Source organism: Falco rusticolus, chromosome W (assembly GCF_015220075.1).
Source record: "Falco rusticolus isolate bFalRus1 chromosome W, bFalRus1.pri, whole genome shotgun sequence".
Classification (NCBI taxonomy): Eukaryota; Metazoa; Chordata; class Aves; order Falconiformes; family Falconidae; genus Falco; species Falco rusticolus.
Genome location: NC_051209.1, coordinates 9086974 through 9109015, shown reverse-complemented (window position 1 = coordinate 9109015; position 22042 = coordinate 9086974). Strand labels below are relative to the sequence as shown.

General features: G+C 45.7%; 1 long non-coding RNA gene across 1 annotated transcript in view; it reads left to right on the top strand.

The window, feature by feature from the left end:
* Positions 1-12222, top strand: part of LOC119140765 — a 46855-nt gene extending 34633 nt beyond the window's left edge. The window contains exon 5 of the long non-coding RNA XR_005101701.1: positions 11876-12222. This is a non-coding gene — a long non-coding RNA (uncharacterized LOC119140765). The remainder of the gene's footprint in view (positions 1-11875) is intronic.
* Positions 12223-22042: the final 9820 nt, after the last annotated feature.

Here is a 22042-nt window from a genome sequence, read left to right as displayed (position 1 = left end):
CGCTCTGAGTCTTCTCTTCCGTCTTCTGATCTTGACATACAGGTCGCACAAACTTGCTAGGGACCCATATAGGTCCTTTACCTGTGGAGATACAAAAATAACCTCTACCGATAAATAACACCGGATTAGGTCCTTCCCATACGCCTGAAGCCATATTTTTATACAGAATATTCAAACCAGGAACTGTAGTTGTTTGGTTCCCTCGCGCTGTTTGGTGATGTATAACAACAGGTGGTCCCTCTCTACCCTCCCTAAGGGAGAGATAGTTTAAGGTAAACAACACCTTAGTCAACCGTTTAGTTACGTCTATGTCCTGCGATACTTTCTGTCTCTGAAGATAATCCTTCAGGGTACGGTTTGCCCTTTCAACAACTGCTTGCCCCGTTGGGGAGTGAGGAATCCCTTTAACGTGTTTAATTCCCCCAGTTGTCATAAACCTAGCGACTCGTTGACTACTATATGCTGGACCATTGTCTGTCTTTATTTCTACAGGTACTCCCATGACAGCAAAACAAGACATTAAGTGTCTCTCTCCACATGTAATGCCTTTTCACCGGTTTGTGCAGTGGCCCATATAAAATGAGAATAGGTGTCAATTGTGACATGCACATACTTAAGCTTCCCAAAGTCAGGTACATGTGTTACATCCATTTGTCAAACCTGAAGTGCCTTCAGACCTTTTGGGTTAGTGCCCACCCCTAAACCAGGTCCTTGATGACTACATTGAGGACAGGAGTGAACAATGCCCTTTGCATCTGCTATGGGTATTTGATACTGTCGATGTAAAGACTTTGCATTCTGATGAAACATCTCGTGGCTGTTACGAGCTTCTTCAAACTTATTTGTTGGAGGAGTTATTGCCAGACAGCTGACTGCTTCATCAGCTCTAGCATTACCTTCGCCCAACCCAATGGTCCACTGATGACTTCTAATATGCATAATACAAAATTCATCTTTTTTCTGACGAAGAGTACTACGCAGTTGTATAAACATTTCACCAAGATGTTGGTTCTTTGTCTCTCTCAACAAGGCATCTTCAATGCGCTGTACTACACCAACTACGTACAATGAGTCTGATACTATGTTTACAGGTGTATTGTTCCAGCTTCCCAATGTCCAACACACTGCTTTCAGTTCTAAGGTTTGAAGGTTGTCCCGTGGTTCACCGGTGATCACGTGTTTCTGCCACTGATTATCGGATTGCCAAACACACGCAGCCTTCTTCATCTTTCGTCCTGCATCTGTAAACAACCTTGGCCCGTCAACTGGTCTTTTTGAGCATAACAGTCTCACAATCCACTGGTAATGTTCTAACATCTTCCAGAGAGGTCCTTTTGGCCGGTTGTTGTGTACAACACCTGTATAGCCCATCAAGGCTTCCTGTATGGCTGTTGAATGTCTCAGGAGCCACTCATAATCATCACCACGGACTGGAATACTGATATCTGCTGGTTCAGTCCCATCAATTTCAACAATCCTGTCTCTACCTTTTCTCACCAAGGCCGCTACTGCTTCAGGACGACTTTAAAATACGATGTCTGGGTTGCAATGGCAAAAACAACCACTCTAAAACGATCGCCGTATTTTCCCCCTTTTTCTTTTGCCATTGCAAAATAAGGGCAAAAGGTGAAGTGGCAACATTACAAACCATAAAAGATAACAGATGATTTGCCATTTGGCGACCACACCAGCCAGTCTGAATCTTGCGGGACACAACTTCTAGGGCAGCCCGCTGTTCTGGTGAACAAGTTCGAGGACTGTTGGCTTCAGTGCCATGCAACCAGGATCAGAACGGTTGCAAATCATCATTAGTGAGGCCAACTATATTACGAACCCACTGTAGGTCTCCTAAAAGCCTTTGAGCATCATGCAGATTAGTTATTTGTGTAGTAAGATTTACCTTCTGGGGTTGAATTTAAAAGAAAGTCTTTCAGGTCTATCACAACAATTTTGCCAATTCTGAGAGATCATCATAAAAGTTGGAAGAACAGGTCGCAACACTCCCATCGCTAAAATCTGATCATTAAACTTCCTTAAATCATGTCCCAATTACGTGCACCAATATTATTAATCACTACTGGACAAGCTAACAAGCTAGTCACCTGCCAGTCACCCTCCAAAATAGCATCACGAACATCAGACCAACGCTGTAGAATTGGATCTTTTCCCATGTTCAGCATCGGAGGGGTAGTTGGGCTAACTGGAGGAACTACAGGGATTGAAGTAGTAGGCAGGTTCATTTCAACTCGCTTTTCCAGGTTTCTTAATTTATCTATTACCTCCTGTAAGGATTTCTCTGTATTGTTATCACAAAGTTTCTCCCTGCCTTCCTCCTCAAATTTGTCCAATGATGTTTCAGGAAGAGGAGGATAGACATCGGACAGCGCCCCCTGAATTTGACCTATGAGCTGTCACCACCCTCCGTTTTGGTCTTGCTCCACCCACAGCTCCAATTGGTGCAGCAGGACTCGCTGCTCCTCCTTCCTGGGGAGGCTCGACAGCCTCTTCTGGGTTCGGCTCAGTTACAACAGACCCCTGAGAAGTAACTTCCGGTTTGTCTTCTGTCTTATCTAAATACTCCTGCACTGTTGAACACGCAGGGGCGGACACACCCTTCATTGGACAAGTATGCCCAACTCCGAAAAATGTAGCCAAGAGAGAAGGCTTAGGTGAATCACCCTTCTGCTCTATTGGCTTTTCTACCACATCTCCCCCCAACGCTTCTATAGCTGCCACCGCTACTTTTTTTTCCGCCTTCATAGTTTCCAGAGTGTTAGCTATCGACCACCACGTAGCTCCTAACGCTTTAACTTCTTTTCCTTCTCTACCTCCCTCGATCGTAGTATCCCAGAGGCAATTTCCCACTTCTCTCCATTCTGTAATACTAAACAATAACGCGGGCTCGGGAAGCTTATCCTTTGTTCGTGTCCAGCGAACTAAAGCATCCACTTTTTTTTTCTCTAGTGCTCTCACCTCTCTTAAAGAGGATACTAGTTAAGAGCTTAATTGCCGTGTCTAATTCCATCGAGGTCTTCCTGAGTGCTCTCCCTTCTCACAGAGAGGGTATCAGCGGAGAGCCCTGCCACGTTGTTATTTTTTGGGGGTTTGTTTTTTGTTTTCATCGCAGTCTTCGTTAGTGCCCTCCCCTCTCTCAGAGAGGATATCAGCGGAGAGCCCTGCCGCGATTTGCTCTACGCGGTCTTATCTCCTGCGGGGGTGCGATCTGCAGCTCTACACAGAACTCTGGACTATGCTTTTTGCCTTCCAGTTTCCGCCTACCTCCAACCTCTGTAAAAGAAGAGACTCAAACTCTTATGGGTTACTCTAGGTTTGCATGTTTTAATTGGTCCAGCAGCGTTGGGTCACCTCCGCAGAGAGTGACAAGGTTACAGGATTTTTAGCTCTACATTTATAGTCTCTAGAAAGCATTACCTAATCTATTGGTTTCAAACAAGTCTTTTATTAGTCATTATCTTGACAGTCGGTTTCACAAGTTGTTCTATATCTTGACCACTTCGCTATTTTACTTTTTCTTTCAAGGATGATCGCTTCAGGTTCTGCATGTCTCAGTTCTGAGTAATCACAATAGACAATCTCCACCGTCTCAGCCTCCTAGAGGTTAGGGTCTTCTGTTCTTAGAAACTTCTTTGAACTGTCAGGTACAGTCTTACTAATTTTAAACTTTCATTGTCTAGCATTTATTTACTGACCGCACTTGCAGTCCTGGTCTGGGGCTATACAGGGGACAAAGCCGAGGTGTACAGCCTACAGTAGCGCTGATCTGGCATTTTCCTCCAACAACCTCCAGCTCCCTAATCGGACAACTTCCCTTCGGGTCCGATGCACGGAGACTTCTGCATTTAAGCGAACAGCATTTAAGCTAAACTGCATTTAAGCAACTAAATGAGTCCCTGTTCGGGCGCCAGACGAAGAGGGTCCCCCGTGGAGAGTTGGCCAAGTCACGACAATCACACCAATATGGCTACATGCCGTGCTCACTTTATTAAACAAACAGGTCATATTTATAACTTAAACCAACCTCTCACACGACTTTACACACAGGTGATTGGATAAAAGTCTCTGGCCATGCGGGCGTCCGTGTCGCTGATCGGTGAGCATGCTGCAGGCGCCTGATCAGAGTGTGCCGATGAGAGTGTGTTGATTTTGCGGTTCCCAGGACTTGCTCTGCACCTGGCTTCTTGTTTGTGCACAGCTTGTTTTCTTTCTCACCCTGCTTGTTCCAAGGACAATTTAAAGTTGCTCTGCAGCTTCAACTAACAAGCCTGGGTTGTCCAACCCAGACAATGGTAACATATGTCCTTGGTCCTTTAAAAATTCCTCTACAGGGATATCTCTGGTGTCCCTTTATAGGGACCTTCTTCTCCTGTACAATTATACAATTTGATGAAATTATTTTATTCATGAGTCACCTGTTTTATTACAGTACCACATAGGCTTATCTGGGAACCACCATTCATGAGTTCCATTATGAACCTTATATCTTGTGCAAGGTGAATCATCCACTCGTGTTTTCCACTGTTTTCCTTTTCACCACAAACATTCATCCCCGATGGTTTCAGCGCTTAATGTCCATCCTTCCGGTCTATCTGCCTTGGTTACTTTAGTATGATTCCAAAATAACAATATCTCGGGTCCTAAGAAACTCCTTTTCCACGGCCGCTCCTCTGTTATTAACGGCCCTCCACAAACCCAACAATTGGTTACATTCAACTCCCAACTTATCCGCTCTCCTAGGTCTACAAATAAGTTCTTTCCAAATTTTGGTAACTCTATTACTTTCTCTAGTTGTTTTATGAGATTCTCATACAATTGCCCCGGCTGAAATTTTGATACTGAGGCAGGTTTCATTAGCGTCTTAATTCTGTTCTGTACTAACTCTCTCTTTACCTGGTCTTGAAGCAGTCCTCCATCTGATATGTCCCAATGTCCAGCCTTGGAAAAACATATCTATTCCTCCACTTTTGGGCATGTTAACCTATTTTTGTATCCTGAACTTCCCAAATACTTAGCTACCCAATATTGCTGGTTCCCTACCGTACAGGTGTCGGCCTGGTTCAACTTGTAACATGCAGCATTTACAAAGGTATGAGTTGCAAGAACCAGCTGTCTTCTCCCACAGAGAAACACATTTTGCATACATCAACTACGTGAACTTTCTCTGAGCACAAGTATATTCGGGAGAAGAATCACTATTAGAAATTCGAAGCGAAACATACCTCCGCCCACTTTCCCTGGCCTGTGAGGTTGCTTCTCACGGCTGGTATGCAGTGTCTTTGAGGCGGCAAGTATAGTGATCGCTTAAATTTCTGTTTTTCACTTGGTTCGTCCTTGCAGTTTTTGAGCAAAATGCTGATGGCACTTGCTTATTACTGTGTTCCAGTGTTCCTCAGGCACCTCCCATAACTGAGGAACCAGCAATTCCCACCCACAGAGGAGAGTCTCTATGCTACACTGGTCCCACCCCGCTCCTACTAGTTCAAGTCGGTGGTTAAAGCTCCGGCACCTAGGGCAGAAACGACTTCTTTTGATAGCGTGGAAATACCAGTGTTGACTACAATCAATACAGATACATCTTGTCCATGCCCCATGCCCGGCGTTTGGATGTAACAAGCAGGGTATAAAAGCAGGATGCAGAAAAGCAGCCAGTTCTTCCTGCAAATCAGGATACAGTGGGTGATGCACCTTATACAAGTCACAAGCAAGTGCAAACGTTTGATTTCCTACTGCATATAATCCAGACACCCCCAACTGTAAAGGTATCCTCTCCCCCCCGGGGAATGTCACAGCCTGGAAAGCTGTCAAACTTCTTTTTGAAACCAGTGGCAAATTTGAAACTCTATTTCATTAGGTTCTTCACTCTGTAAGTTTCCCAGATTGTTTTGATTCATCAATTGATTCTTCATTTGAGGGTCACCTTGGTGTCGCCAGGTGGGGACATCACAACCCAATGATCGGGTGCAGCCACCGGTCCTTTTATTCAGCTAATGTGTGTCCATCCTTTTTCTCTCATTTGTACTGCAACTTCAGTGGTCAGTAGAACCTGGAAAAAACCCTCCCATTGAGGGGTTAATTGCAGAAGAATGGCTGCAGAAGCATGGCTTTAGAATCTCTGAAGATCTGCACAATCCAGGCCTGGTATTAGAATAGGCCTGTAATCAGAATTGTACTGAAGTTGCTGTGCTGAAGTTAACAGGAAAGGTAGCCTTGAGCTATTCTTGAATCCTGAGACCAAGTAATTATGTTGTGCCAACAGGCCATGGCTGTAACAAGATACAGCTGCTGGGAAAGCAGGTGCAGGGCCAAGAAAGATAGGGAGCGGTATGGGAATATAGGGAGTAACAAACTACAAGGCTGAAGCACAGCAACACAATTAGCTGCATGGATAGAATGCTTATTTTAGTCATGATAATTAGGGGTGTGAGAACCACGCACATTTAGAGACTACTAACCAATTATATTTCTGCTTTATGAATATGCATGTGTATCGGTTCTATATAAGTAGTGTTAGAAACTAATAAAGTTGAGCAAGATGCATAACTCATATTGAGTGTCTTCTTGACTTCGGCGAACCCTTCTTCCAACAATTGGTGCCCGAACGACAGGAAAGCTGGTAATTGCTGGAAAAACTCTGCCTTTGCATCGCGACGGTGGGCTTTGCAAAGTTGGGAGTCGCTGTGAAGAGTTCGAGCAGGAAGACGTCCGTAAGGAGTAAAGGCGTCTGAATCCAGCATTGACATCGTGCGCGGACCTGCACCGGTAAGGCCGTTTTTTCCTCGATGATGGAAAGAGAAGCGGCACTCACGCTATTAACTGATATTCTTGCTAAGCGAGAGGCTAGCGTGAGCACTAAGAAGCTCCATGAGCTCTGTAGGTGGGCGGCTGAAAACGGACACTTAAAAGACCCGCAATTGCTGTTTAGTGTGACTGAGTGGCGAGAGGTCGGGGATTCCCTTTGCGATGCGATCCTTAGCGGCAGTAAATTGGCCAAGGACTTGGGGATTGCCTGCTGGGAGGTCATAAACCATTTACGATCCCTGGTTGCGGAAAAAAAAATGGCTATGGCTGCCTCAGACCTCCTCGGTCAGGAAGCCGAGTCGCAGTCTTCCCAATTGTTTAGTCTCGGCACTCCATCTGTGAAAGGCATAATTGTGCCCATTAAAAAATCTGCGACCGAGCTGTTAAACCCAACACCATCTCCGGAGGGTGCCGCCGCATCGGGTGCTCCGCGCCGCCCTGACAGCTACCGAGAGCCCCCCCCCCCCGTTAGATGAGGACGAGGGTACTACGGCGGGTCCGAGTGCACCTCTGAATGAGAACGCGGAGTCTGATAAAGACACTGAACCCACCCCACGTGCGCCTGCCCCAATCCCCCGTCCCCGAACCAGACCCTCCGACCGGACCCTAAACCGCTTGCCGCAGCAATTGACTGAATGCCATCTGCCTACTGCCGGTCGTGATGTTCAGATCCTGACCCAGGAAGGTGTTATCCTCCACCCTGCCGCTCCCCAAAGTCGTTGGTCTGGGGTTGTAAGGGACGCTATATTGGAGGGAGAGTGGGAAGCTGCTTCTGCTGTTGCATGTCCGGTGCAAACTACTGCTTTACCTGCTGGTTCAGCGGCCGCTGTGTGGAAACCTTTTGATTGGAAATTTATGCAGCAGCTGCGACAAGCCGTTACACAATATGGATTACAATCTGAACCGGTCAAACACTTGTTGACTTATTTGTTTGACTCGGAAATTATGACACCCGGTGACTGTGCTTCGCTGGCTAGGTTGCTTCTTACTCCGGCGCAGTATTTACTTTTTGAAAAGGAATGGGAACAACAAGTGCGTAAGACTTTGCTGCAGCCCAGGGCTCGGGGGCATCCCCTGTGCGATGTTAAGGAGAACATGCTGCTAGGTCGGGACATTTATGCTGACCCTAAGGTACAATTAATGTTTTCTATGGAAATGCATAGTGCCTCTGCCCTGGCTGCACGGCACGCCCTGATGCTTGTTCCCTCGGACCGTAAGGCCCCTTCCTTTACGGCGGTGAAACAGGGAGTGACGGAGCCCTTTGATAGTTTTGTAAAATGGCTAGTGCAAGCCTTAGACCAAACCTACAATATGACAGAGGACCTTAAGGTACAAATGCTCCGGATGCTAGCTTTTGAAAATGCTAATCCACGGGCCAAAACGATTTTGTCCTCCCTTCCCCGAACAGCCACGGTGGAGGACATGCTGGAGCGGATGGTACACAGCGCATCTGCCCAGCAGGCCGCCTTCGTCTCTAACGCTGTAAGTTCTGCTGTATCCACAGCCATACAAAACCATACCCAGGCACTGGCTGCTGTACTTAAACCTACTGTGTGACCGCGAACTCCGCAAAAGTTTTATACGGGACCTTGTTTTCTCTGTGGGGGGAGAGGTCATCAGCGCCGTAACTGCTCGGCGTCTGTATGGTGTGAACGTTGCCGAACTACTTCTCATGCTACTAAATTCTGTTGGCGTCCGGGAAACTACAAGCGCAGCGCGAATGGCAGCCGCGTGCAGACAAAAGTGGTTCCGCCACCGCAGACCCCGCCACCGCAGACCCCGGTCTCCCAGCAACCCGGGGAAGCTTGGCACTCGACTTGGCAACAGCAGTAGGTGTCACTCTGTTTGACACAACGTCGCAAAAGATTCCGACCACGACCTTTGGCCCCGTACACTCCTCGTGTCACCGATTTGGAGCTCTCCTCTTAGGCCGATCTTCGGCTGGACTAAAGGGTATCTTTGTAATTCCGGGGCTTATTGATGCTGATTATACAGGACAGATTATTATTGTGGCTTACACATTGTATCCGCCTCTCCACATACCGCGCGGCAGTAAAATTGCTCAATTAGTTCCCATGAGAAATTTCACTGATAGCGTATGTGCGCCACCTTGTGACTCTTTACCGAATCGTAGCAATAACGGCTTTGGCTCTACAAACGAACTTGTATGCTTTACTATGTCAATGAACAACCGCCCAGAAGCCAGAGTCACGTTACGGAGGGGAAATGAAACTTGTACTTTTATTGCACTTTTTGATACAGGAGCTGATGTTACTATCGTCACCCGCCATGTATGGCCTAGACATTGGCCTACTAGACTGGCTGCAGAAGGAGTCAGCGGCGTCAGAGGCGTCTCTCTGCCACATTCTAGCACGGAGCCGATCATTATTCAAGTGGAAGACAAAATAGCATCAGCACATGTACTGATTTTGCCTTTACCAGATGGCATCTCTGCCCTCATCGGCCTCGAAATAATGACTCATTTGGGAGTAGTGTTAACTACCCCTGGTACGGTTTTCTGGCAGCGGCCCCTGCGGGGCAGCCTCCCATCCTAAAACTCACCTGGCTTACAGATGAGCCTGTCTGGGTGGAGCAGTGGCCACTACAACAAGAGAAGCTGCAGATAGCGCATCAGCTGGTACAAGAACAACTGAATGCTCACCATATTAAGCCATCCACTAGCCCTTGGAATACCCCCATCTTTGTTATACTGAAAAAGTCTGGAAAGTTTCGCTTACTTCATGACTTACGCAAGGTGAATGAACAAATGCGAGCCATGGGAGCGCTCCAGCCCGGATTACCAACTCCTACTATGATACCTAAAGACTGGGCCTTATTAATTGTAGACCTAAAGGACCGTTTCTTTACCATACCTCTACATCCCTCAGATACACCGCGCGTCGCCTTCACCTTGCCAGCGATTAACAAGGATCGGCCAGCTCACCGTTATGCATGGGTGGTCCTTCCACAGGGAATGCGCAACAGTCCTACCATGTGTCAACTTTTCGTTGCTGCAGCATTACAGCCCTTACGTCAACAGTGGCCGCATGCTCTCATTTATCATTATATGGACAATATTTTAGTAGCTCAACCACAGCCCTTTACAGAACAAAACCTACAACACCTTATGCAAATGATTGGACGGGCGGGATTACAAGTGGCACCAGAAAAGATTCAAAAACAATCTCCGTTCCAATACCTGGGATGGAAGATTAATGACAGCATAATAACGCCACAGAAAACCACCATTGCCACTGAGATTAAAACCCTTACTGATGCGCAGACACTGATGGGGGATTTACAATGGGTACGGGGTACGTCCCCTTCTGGGCATTACTAATGAAGATCTAGCTCCCCTACGGCCTCTTTTACAAGGCACAGATGCAGCTAAGTCCATTCGCCTCACTAATGACCATCGGAAATGTATACAGCATCTTGGGCACCTGGTCTCAGCACGATGGGCAGCTCGACGAGATGCTACCCTCCCCCTTTGACTACTGGTGGTTTCTTGCCCTGTCTCTGGTTTTGCTGTTATCATGCAGTGGCAAAAGAAAAAAGGGGGAGATGACCTCTTCTATGTCTTGGAATGGATATTCTTATCCCTTCAACCTAAGAAAACGGTTCAAACTTGCATGGAAGCAATAGTTGAAGTCATTTGCAAAGGTCGTGATAGGATGATAGCTATTTCAGGGGAAGAACCATTTAGTATTCACCTGCCAATGAAGGGAGCAGACCTAGAATGGGCCTTGAGGAACTCTGTTGCTTTACAATTGGTACTCTTAGGATATTCTGGACAGATATCATGAGAACAGCTAAAGGGGAAAGATATCCACTTTTTGAGAATGTATTCATGGATGGAAATACCTAAGCATTCATCTGTTCCGCTTCGGGATGGTCTTACAGCATTCACGGATGCAGGCAAGGCTACTCAACGGGCTGCTGTGGTCTGGAAGGAAAAGGAACTCTGGCAGCAACATATTATTGTTGCCCACCCTACAGATAATTTACAGACATTGGAGCTGCTTGCAGTTTGTTGGGCTATGGCAAACTGGCGCACGGTGGCGTTGAACATTGTCACCGATTCACTATATGTGGCAGGAGTAGCTCAAAGGATAGAGGATTCACTTTTGAGAGAGGTAACCAACCCACGACTAAATGAATTATTCCAGCAACTTCAACGAGCTACAAGGCAGAGGTCTGCACCATACTGTATCATCCATATCAGAAGCCACAAATGGCAGGAAGGCTTAGGAGAAGGTAATCACAGAGCAGATCAATTGGTTAGCCTGACACGAACTGCACCCGTCAATCAATTTGAAGCCGCACAAATCTCCCACACTCAGTTCCATCAAAATGCTAAGGGATTAAAAAGACAATTTCGGCTGACATATGCTGAGGCACAGGGTATTGTTAGGAGTTGCCCGCAGCGCAGTCACCATGGCCCTGGCCTAGGAATGGGGGTCAATCCCTGAGGCCTGAGGGCATTAGAGGTCTGGCAGATGGATGTCACTCATGTTCCTGAATTTGGCAGGCTGAAATATGTACACGTCACGGTAGACACCTATTCAAAATTTATTTGGAAAACTGTGCAACCTGGGGAAAGAGCCTTGCATGTGTGTAAACATCTAACAGCCTGTTTTGCCATCATGGGAGTTCCAGAACAGATTAAGACAGACAATGGTCCTGCCTATGTCAGTCAAGTTCTGCGGAAATTTCTTATTACGTGGGGAGTACAGCATAAAACTGGAATATCTCATTCTCCCACGGGACAAGCCATCGTCGAAAGAACAAACAGGACATTGAAGGACTATCTGCAGAAATTTGCGGACATTACAGATCCAAAGGAGCGTCTACACAGAACCTTGTTTGTTCTCAATCACTTGTGTGTGTTTGGGGACGATTCAGAACCCCCAGCTATCATTCATGCTACTTGTGTAAATACTGCAGCCCCAAGAACTGAATTATCTGTCTATTATAGAAATCCGTGGTCAGGGGAATGGGCAGGTCCTGCCCGTTTTGTTTAATGGTCGAGCTTATATGTGTGTTTCCACCCCTACAGGTCCAGTATGGGCACCCAGTAAATGGACACATGCTGATATCACTAATCATAAAACTGGTACTGGAAGCTTGCCAGCGGGAGCTACATCGGCGGCATCTAGCCACACAGCCTCCGGTGTTGGAGGCATCGCTGCTGTTACAGAAGAGGACAATCTGGGCCTCCCCGAGGAATGCATGTGACCAGCTACGGGCAGAACTAGAGAACAGAACTCTGCACTATTCCTTACATGCCTGTGACTGTGGACAAAGGGAATGTGGCTGGGTTCTATTACTTTGTGGCTTCTGTAAACTTGTATGGTGGGTCTCTGTATATACCTTGCAAACGGATTTAGGGTGTTTACAGTGTAAATGGAAAATTAGAGAGGAATCCTTTTTGGGAATTGCAAGAGGGCATTAGAGGAGACCACCGGTTTACTCAAGATCTGTTTGCCCTGTTTGAAGCTACTGAAAGCGCGAATCGAGCACAGTGGCAGCGGCGGGTTTGCAGATATTTGGATGGCCTTGGGCTGCTACATTAGACTAAAGTTATAAGTAGGGAGTGTGGTAAAGGTATTTTTATACCCTGACAATATGCTGCCCCTGCCAAAAGGTGGGGGAAGGCTCAGAATGAGTGGGCAAGGAGAGCTCACAGAAAGTAACGTTTCTGTAGGATTAAGCATGCTCAAATGGTGGATTTGGTTTATGGTCTTGATGAATATGTTACCCGTTGGCCAAAGTATTTTTGACATCTTGCCTAGAACAAACATATGGGTGTCATGGGCAAATATCATGGGGGTAACAGACTTTTGTTTAGGTTTGCAGCAAGCAGACAACCCCTTTAGAATTGCTTAATTGGTATTCCCCTGCAGGAGAATGAAGCGGACTTTGATGGTTTTTGGAATGTCAAAACAGTGAATCTGACTTCCAATGAAAAGGGAACATGCCTGAGTCCGAATGGGCAATTTGTTTGGCCTTCTATGCGTAATGCAGCGTGGCAGAAAAGAGTTATTGAAAATTTGAATCGACCATATCATTTGCCATTGCAGGAGTTAGACCTATTAGGTAGCATTACACCCGTTAAGTACGTTAACGTGACTGCAACGGGAATGCCAGAATGCGAGGACACGGTACTACCACTTCATCCTGTAAATGGCACTGGAGTAATTTGGTTTGGTGAACCGTGGTGATTGTGGCTAGCACGTCAAGGTGAATGGGAGTTTGATACAAGGTTTCAAAATTTAACCGGTTCACCTAATTGGGGTGAACTGAAAGCTGGAGGCTTACATGTAAATGTATCAGGGGGCTATCAGTTGCCACCGGGAGTCTTTTTGATATGTGGAGATAGAGCATGGCCAGGGATTCCTTTGAATCCTGTCGGTGGACCATGTTATTTAGGGTGTTTAACTTTGTTTGCTCCACGTATGAAAGACTTATTGAAAATGACTCCACAATTTCATAGATCACCTTTGATGAGACATGTAATGACCGAGTCGATCTGCAGTCTGTAACAACAAATGTCCTAGCCTCCATATTTATGCCAGGAGCAATGACTGCATTAAACGCTAAGAATATACAAAGATTAGCGTGCTGGGGAGAGAAGCAATTTAATCTTACATCGCAGATTTTAAGTTTGTTATCGCTTGACGTAGATAGTGTTAGGCATGCTACATTACAAAATAGAGCTGCAATAGATTTTTTGTTATTAGCACATGGACACGGTTGTGAGGATTTTGAAGGGATGTGTTGTGTGAACCTTTCCGATCATTCCATATCTATCCACAAGAAGTTGTCACAACTGCAGGGAAACATGAAGCATACTCTTGTTGATGATAATCCCTTCGATGAATGGTTGAGAGGATTGGGGATAACAGGTTGGTTAAAGACGTTATTGATGGAAGGAATACGCTTTGTTCTAATCATTATTGTAATGCTTTTAGTTTTTAGCTGTGTTTTTTCTTGTTTAAAGAGAGTAGTTTTTAACATAACCAATCAGGCCTTGCTTGTGCAAAAGAAAAAAGGGGGAATTGCAGAAGAATGGCTGCAGAAGCATGGCTTTAGAATCTCTGAAGATCTGCACAATCCAGGCCTGGTATTAGAATAGGCCTGTAATCAGAATTGTACTGAAGTTGCTGTGCTGAAGTTAACAGGAAAGGTAGCCTTGAGCTATTCTTGAATCCTGAGACCAAGTAATTATGTTGTGCCAACAGGCCGTGGCTGTAACAAGATACAGCTGCTGGGAAAGCAGGTGCAGGGCCAAGAAAGATAGGGAGCGGTATGGGAATATAGGGAGTAACAAACTACAAGGCTGAAGCACAGCAACACAATTAGCTGCATGGATAGAATGCTTATTTTAGTCATGATAATTAGGGGTGTGAGAACCACGCACATTTAGAGACTACTAACCAATTATATTTCTGCTTTATGAATATGCATGTGTATCGGTTCTATATAAGTAGTGTTAGAAACTAATAAAGTTGAGCAAGATGCATAACTCATATTGAGCGTCTTCTTGACTCCGGCGAACCCTTCTTCCAACAGTTAATGAATGTTCTTTCCAAGTTTTGACCAATACCCAGTCCCCCAAATTTATTTTGTTGATTTTAAATCTAACAGTGTGGACTGAGATATCAGCACCTTTTCCCTCAAGTTTTCCAGATTCTTTGATATGCTTTCAATATATTTGCGAATTTCTAAACTTCCTCCTTCATAACTGGCCATCTCTTGCTGTGAGATCAGGAAGGGAAGTCCAAACATCATTTCATAAGGGGAGACCCCTAAATCAGTCCTGGGTTGCGTTCTGACCCTCAACAAAGCCAAGGGTAAACATTTCACCCAAGATAGTTGTGTTTCCACCATGAATTTAGTAAGTGCTTGTTTTAATGTCTGGTTCATTCTCTCTACTCGTCCTGAACTTTGAGGATGCCATGGGGTGTGCAGTTCCCACTTGATGCCTAAGGCCTGAGTCACTTGTAATATTTTCTTGGAAGTAAAGTGTGTTCCCCTGTCTGAATCAATTTGTTGTATTATCCCGTATCTAGGAACTATTTGTTCTAATAAACATTTTTGTTCTAATTTGTTCTAATAAAAATTTTGATACTGCATTTGCAGTTGCCCTTACACTTGGAACTGCTTCCACCCATTGGGTTAAATGGTCCACTATCACTAACAAATACCACCACCTCTGGACTTGGGGAAGCTCAGTAAAATCTACTTGGATACTTTAAAGGGACGTAATGCCAAACTTCTTCCCCCTGTTGGGGTTCTCCTCATGGCCTTCTTACTGATTTTTTGGCAGGTTATACATCCTTCAGTTATCTGTTTGGCTATCGTGAAAGCCCCTATACACCCAAAATATCTTAAAAAGTGATCACATAAGGCTTGAGTTCCCCAGTGAGTTTGTTGGTGTAATTCCCTTATAATTTCTCGTGTTATTTCTTTGTTTAGTATCTGTCTTCCATTGGGAAGGAACCACTTTCCGCAGGGGTCCTTTGCTCCCCCAATTTTTATCAACTCCTTTTCTTCCTCCTGTCCGAACCCAGGAATTCAGGTGAGTTGGATAGGTTCATGGGTCACTGCAAGCACTTTGATATTCCCATACTCAGCAGCATCCCTAACTTCCTGGTCAGCTAGATTATTTCCCTTTATCTCAGGAGTATTTCCCTTTTGGTGTCCCTTAATGTGGACTACTGACATTTTGGCAGGTAACTTCAGAGCTTCTAATATTTCTAAAATCAAGTTCTTATGTATCAACCCTTTTCTTTTTGAATTTAATAATCCTCTTTCTTCCCAAATTTTCCCAAATGTGTGTACCACCCCATAAGCATAACGAGAATCAGTATATATTGTTCCTATTTTTCCAGTCAAGAGCCTAAGTGCTCGGTTTAGAGCATAAAGTTCACAACACTGGGCAGACCAGGATCCGGGGAGTTTTCCTTTTTCCATTGTTCTCATCAATTTCCCGTTGACTACGGCATATCCCAATAACCTTTTTCCCTGGATACATTGAGAAGATCCATCTTCACCCTCAGGGAGTGCATAATCTGCTAGGTCCTCTCGGACTCTAGTTTGATAGTTAATTAGTTCCATACAATAATGTATTAACTCCTCCTTTGGTTCCCCATATAAGAACTGAGCAGGGTTTAAAATCTTGCTGGTCGCCAATGTCAAATTCTCCCGATTGAGTAAGATGGCTTCATATTTTAACATCCTACTATCAGTAAGCCATTTTTCTGCCTTTTGATTAAGTATATTTCTGATAGAACGCAGAGTATGTACCGTCAATTTTCCCCCAAATGTAAGTTTTCAGCTTTCCTCTACTAAAATTGAGGTGGCAGCTACTGCTTGAATACGTATCAGCCAACCTCTACTGACGGGATCCAACATTTTGGATAAGAAAGCCACAGACTTTTTAATCCCTCCCCAATCCTGAGCCAGTACCCCATGTGCCACACCACCTTCCACATTTACATATAAATAGAATGGCTTATCCAAGGAAGGGAGGCTCAGCACAGGTACTTGTGTCAATTTGGTCTTTAGTTGTTCCAAATTAGCCTTGTCTTCCTTTGTCCATGTAGGACTTTCCTCAATGAGTTTGCCATACAAGAATCTTACTACCTGTGTGTATCCCTCAATCCACAACCTACAATATCCCAATAGCCCCAAAAGTTTCCTTATCTCAGTCTTATTTCGGGGGGGGGGGGGGGGGGGGAGGGGCAGTGAAAGTATGCCATTTATTCTTTCTGGGTTCAGTCTACGGCTTCCCTGACTAATGATGTGCCCTAAATATTTGACCTCAGGTTCTACAAACCGAAGTTTCTGCTTGGATACTCTCAGTCCCTCCTGTCCTAAAAAGTTCAACAGTCATATGGTCGTTTCCCGTACTTTTTCCTCTTCCACCCCTGAGACTAATAGGTCATCCACATATTGTATTAGCTGCGTTCCTTTGGGGGTTTGGAATTGCTGGAGGACTTGCTCCAAAGCTTGTCCAAATAAGTTGAGGGATTTGGTAAACCCCTGGGGTAATTTTGTCCATCTATATTGTCGTCTATGTCCGTTGTAGGGATTTTCCCATTCAAAGGCGAAGACATCTCTGCTCCGCTCATCCAGTGGGCAAGCCCAAAATGCATCCTTGAGATCAATTACACTAAAGCACTTATGTCGAGGTGATACTTTGCTTAAAAGGGTATATGGGTTGGGTACTACAGGATATCGAGTTATGGTTCTTTTATTTACTTCTCGAAGGTCCTGGACCAGCCGGTATGTCCCGTCAGATTTCTTAACAGGCAGGATGGGAGTATTGTGAGGAGACATACAGGGTTCCAGAGTGCCCTCTTTTACCAGAGCATCAATTATTGTTTGGAGCCCTTTTCGTCCTTCTAGTGATATGGGATATTGCCGAACCCTTATCGGATGCCCTTCATCCTGGATAGAAATGACAATGGGTTCTATACCCAGGCTTCTTCGGTTTCCATCCCCAGCCCACACTTTAGGGTCTATTCTCAAGTCATCCTCCTGAGTCAACCTCAAAATTTTTACCACCATCCTTCCTTCATTGGGAACAACTCCTATCCCTAGTTGAACTTGTAGGTCTCTTCCCAGTAAATTGCATCCTGCCCCTGGGACAAATAAAATGTCTCCTTTCCCCCTTCAGTTATTCCCTTTCATCTCTATTTGTCTAATTATTGGAGCTCTAAACCCCTCCCCTTTTCCTCCAATTATTTTTATGGTATCTTTGCTTACTTCACATCCCAGAGGTATTTGACACACACATGTTCGTTCTGCTCCAGTGTCCACTAGAAATTCTAATGTTTCCTCCTGGGGTTCTACTTGTAGATTTATCAAGGGCTCTAGGTGGGATCCTTCCCCCAGGAGGAAGAGCCCCTGACACCCCTAGTCCTCCGCAATGTCTTCCTGGGTCATTTTAAAGACCTTAAGATCTTTATTTCGTTTTGGACATTCTCTTTTAAAATGTCCTTCTTTCACACAGTGAAAGCAGTTGCTCCTCTCTCCTCCCTCCCCTTTTGGGAATCCCTTTATTTCTCTGAAGATCCCTGTGCCTCATGGTGGCAATCATTATCTTTGCTTTAACTTTAACCTTTTCCTCATCCGTCTCACATACACTTTTTGTGCTTCCCTTAGTAGCTCATTTAGTCCTTTTTCATGCCAGTCTTCTAACTTTTCCAGCTTCCTGCGGATGTCTGGCCAGGCATGGGTAACAAAGTGTACTTTCAAAAGGGTCTGCCCACTGTACTCTCGGGATCTACTCCCGAATATTGTTGCATGTTTTTCTGGAGCCTGGCTAAACATTCGGAAGGAGTTTCATCCTTATCCTGTCGCCCATCAAAAGCCTTTGTGACATTCTGTCCCCGGGGAGTAGCCTCCTTAATACCTTTAATGATCAGGCTACGGTAATCCGACATATTTCTCCTGTTAGCCATATTATTATGATCCCAGTTGGGATTTGTTAGGGGCATCTTCTGATCTCTGGGTGGTCCTTGTTGATTTTCCCTTTCCCAAACTCTCATGCCTGCTACCCTAATAATTTGCCTTTCTTCTGGGAAAAAGATAATGCTCAGTATGTCACCGAAATTGGGAATCAAACCTCTTAACACCAATGTAGCATTAAGAAGCAGGCACTCCTTTATTGCAGCGCTGGGTGCTCGATGGCATCTCCACAAATCAAGCACACCTGTGTAGATTTTACTGTTACATTTATACACAAAATTACAAGGTTGTACACTCCCAATTACAATGATTGGTTAGTAATTTGCATATAATTGTAATATTTGCTGTGTCATCCTTTTCTGTTACTATGCTTGTGCAGGGGAAGGGTCTTCACCTGGGCAAGGGTCTTCTCGACCTGTGGGCGTGATTTTTAGTATTATAATGAAGGTAGTTCACTTCAGGACACCATAAAAATTAGTTTTGTTGACAAGTTGGACGGGGAGCTCCAAGTGTTTTTTGCTCTAAGAGCCTCTCCCTCTCTCTCCCAGGAATTTGGGCAACTGTCTCAGCGGTCAGAGGTGTGCCATCAGAGAGTTCACTGAAATCAGTGAGGCACGCCTTCTATCTGATGGTCACCAATGATCCTGGGGCTGGGCGAACTAGTTATCCCAGATGAGCCCCCAAATTCATTATAAATACCTGACCCGCTAAAGGTAGGTTCAGAAATCTTTATTGTGAGGCAAAGTCAAAGAGCAAAAACCGCAGTGCTGGGTGCATGACTCTAGTCAGAGGCGTGCCAAACGAATTCAAATATGATCTACTTATACCATTAAGGTTGCATCAGCCATATACATATTCATTATTTTCTCACAACTATTTACAATATTCCTTGAAGTGATTTAAATAACTCCACCCCCACTGTGCTTGCGCTTTTCAGTCATGGGGGTCCTCTGGTGGTCGTGCAGGGATGAAGTCAGATGTCTTCCTTGCGGTGAACTTTTGACCTGAGGAGGGCAGCTTGTTATCTGTACGGCACAGCACTTAGTGAAAAGCCAGTATCTGTTCGCTCGTTTCTCACAAGAGGGATGGAGAGGAGAATCAGAAAAAGAATGTAAAACTCGAGGGTTGAGATAAGACCAATCTAATAGGTAAAGCAAAAGCCGTGCACGCAAGCAAAGCAAAACAAGGAATTCATTCACCACTCCCCATGGGCAGGCTGGTGTTTGGCCATCCCCAGGAAAGCAGGGCTCCATCATGTGTAATGGTTACTTGGGAAGACAAATGCCATAATGTCAGATGTCCCCCCCTTCCTTCTTCTTCCACTAGTTTACATACTCAGCATGACATCACATGGTATGGAATATCCCTTTGGCTAGTTCAGGTCACCTGTCCTGGCTGTGTCACCTCCCAATTTCTTGTGCCCCTCCAGCTTTCTCACTGGCAGAGCCCAAGAAACTGAAAAGTCCTTGACTTAGTATAAACATTTCTTAGCAACAACTAAAACCATCAGTGTGCTATCAAGACTGTTCTCACACCAAATCCAAAACACAGCACTGCACCAGCTACTAAGAAGAAAATTAACCCTATCCCAGCTGAAACCAGGACACCCCTGTCTCCCGGTCTGTTCCTAAAATCCTTCCTGTCTCACCTTCGGTCCATTACTAAAAACCTTCTCCCCGCCCCAGGGTCCATGTCTAAAATCCCTTCTTGCACCCTCTAGTGCCGTTGGTAAAATCCTTTCTCCCATTCAGTCCATCCCTAAATCCTTCCCCCCATCCCACCAGACACAGCAAACATCTTTCATCCCACTTGCTGTCCGTCACTATAACCCTTTCCCCCATCCGTCCATAGAAACCTTCCTCGACCCTCCCGTGTACGTCCCTAAAATCCTTCCCCTTGCCGTTGGTCCATCCCTAAACCCCTTCCCCTGAACCCCAAGTCCGTCCCTAAAATCCTTTGCCCTTCCCCCGGTCCATCCTCTAAAATCCTTTCCCCCGCCCCCCATGCAGTCAGTAAAATCCTTTCCCTTATCCAGTCCGTCCCTAAATCCTTCCCCCCTCACCCCGGTCCGTCCCTAAAAACCTTTTGCAACACCTCGACCTGTCCCTAAAACCATTCCCCACACTAACAATCCTTCCTCCTGTCTCCTTTGTCTGTCCCAAATTCCTTCCTCCCGACCCCCTCCCCTGGTCCTTCCCTCCGCCCCCTTGTCTGTCCCTAGAATCCTTCTCCCAGTGAAGCCGAGAAAAGCTGCTTCCCAAACAAACTCAACAGTCAGGAAACTGTGGAGCAGGTATTCGTTTATTCAGCGCTAGGCGCGAGGAGGATAGTTCCTCCTAGCTCGCACGCCCTGGTTCTCAAGTTACTTCTTTATATACATACATTAATATTCAATACATTTCCTAGAACAGGCGGTGCTTATGCAAATTATTTACATCTTGCATAACAGTCTCTATGGCTCATGCACAATCTCTTTTGGGTGGTCATCCTCAACCTCCTAGTGGTCGATAGTGATGAAGGCCATATGTCTTACTCATCTTGAACTTTTCACCTCTACTTCTTGCACATGTTCTCTATTCATTACACTGTTGCTAAACCATGAAACTGGTTAAGCTGGTGCACATCCTGATGCTCTGCACATCACAATAGCTCTTTCTTAAGCTCTCTGATAGGCTGTTCAGTTATCTATTTGCTTACAGTTAAATAAATTAAAATGTTTTTACTGCAACAAGCTTCTATTTTCCTTGTTATCAATTTACTGCAAAAATCTTTTACTTTCCTTGTTATCACCGGTTCCCCGGTTCGTCGCTAAAATGATTCCCCCTGACCCCTGTCCATTCCTGAAAACCTTCCCCCGTCTCCCTTTCTGTCCCTAAAAACCTTTCCCGACCCCTTGCTCTGCCCCTAAAATCTTCCGTCTGCCAACTCGGTCCGTCCTTAAAACCCTTTCCCCTGCCAACCCCCCCCCCCCCACATTCCCCCCCCCCCCCCCCCCCCCCCCCCCCCGCTACATCTCTAAATCCTTTCCTCCCGCCCCACAGTCAGTCCCGAAATCCTTCCCCCTGTCCTCCTGGTCTTTCTTTCCCCCTGACCCTATGGTTTGTCTCGAAAATCCTTTATCCCACCCACGGTCCATCCCTAAAACCTTCGCCTCGACCCCCCATATCATCCCCTAAAATCCTTCCCCTGACAACCATCTTTCCTTAAAGTCCTTCCTTCGTTCCCTTCAGTCACTAAAACCTTCCCCCTGTCCCTCCTGTCCCCCTCCATCCATCCGTTCCCCCCACTGGTTGGTCCCTAAAATCATTCTACCCGCCCCTGGTGCATTCCCCAAAAACCTTTCCCTTGTCACATGGTACTTTGTAAGCATCTTTCCCCCCTGCCTGCTGTCCATCGCTAAAATCTTCCCCCCCGCCCCAGGTCTGTCCCTAAAAACCTCGATCGACCCCTCGTTCTGTCCCTAAAATAGTTCTCCCCACCAACGGTCCATCCCTAAAATCCTTCCCCCCATTGCCGGTTCGTTGCTAAAATACTTTCCAGCACCCCCCCCCCTCCCGTGCCATCAGTAAAAATATTTCCCCCACCCGGTCTGTCGCTAAAATTCTTCCCCCTGTCCCTCCGTCCGTCCCTAAAATCCTTTTCCTTGCCTCCAGTCCTTTACTAAAGTCGTTTCCTTTCCCCTGAAAACCCCAGTCTGTTGCTAAAATCTATCACCCCACCCCCACCATTTGTCTCTAAAAACCTT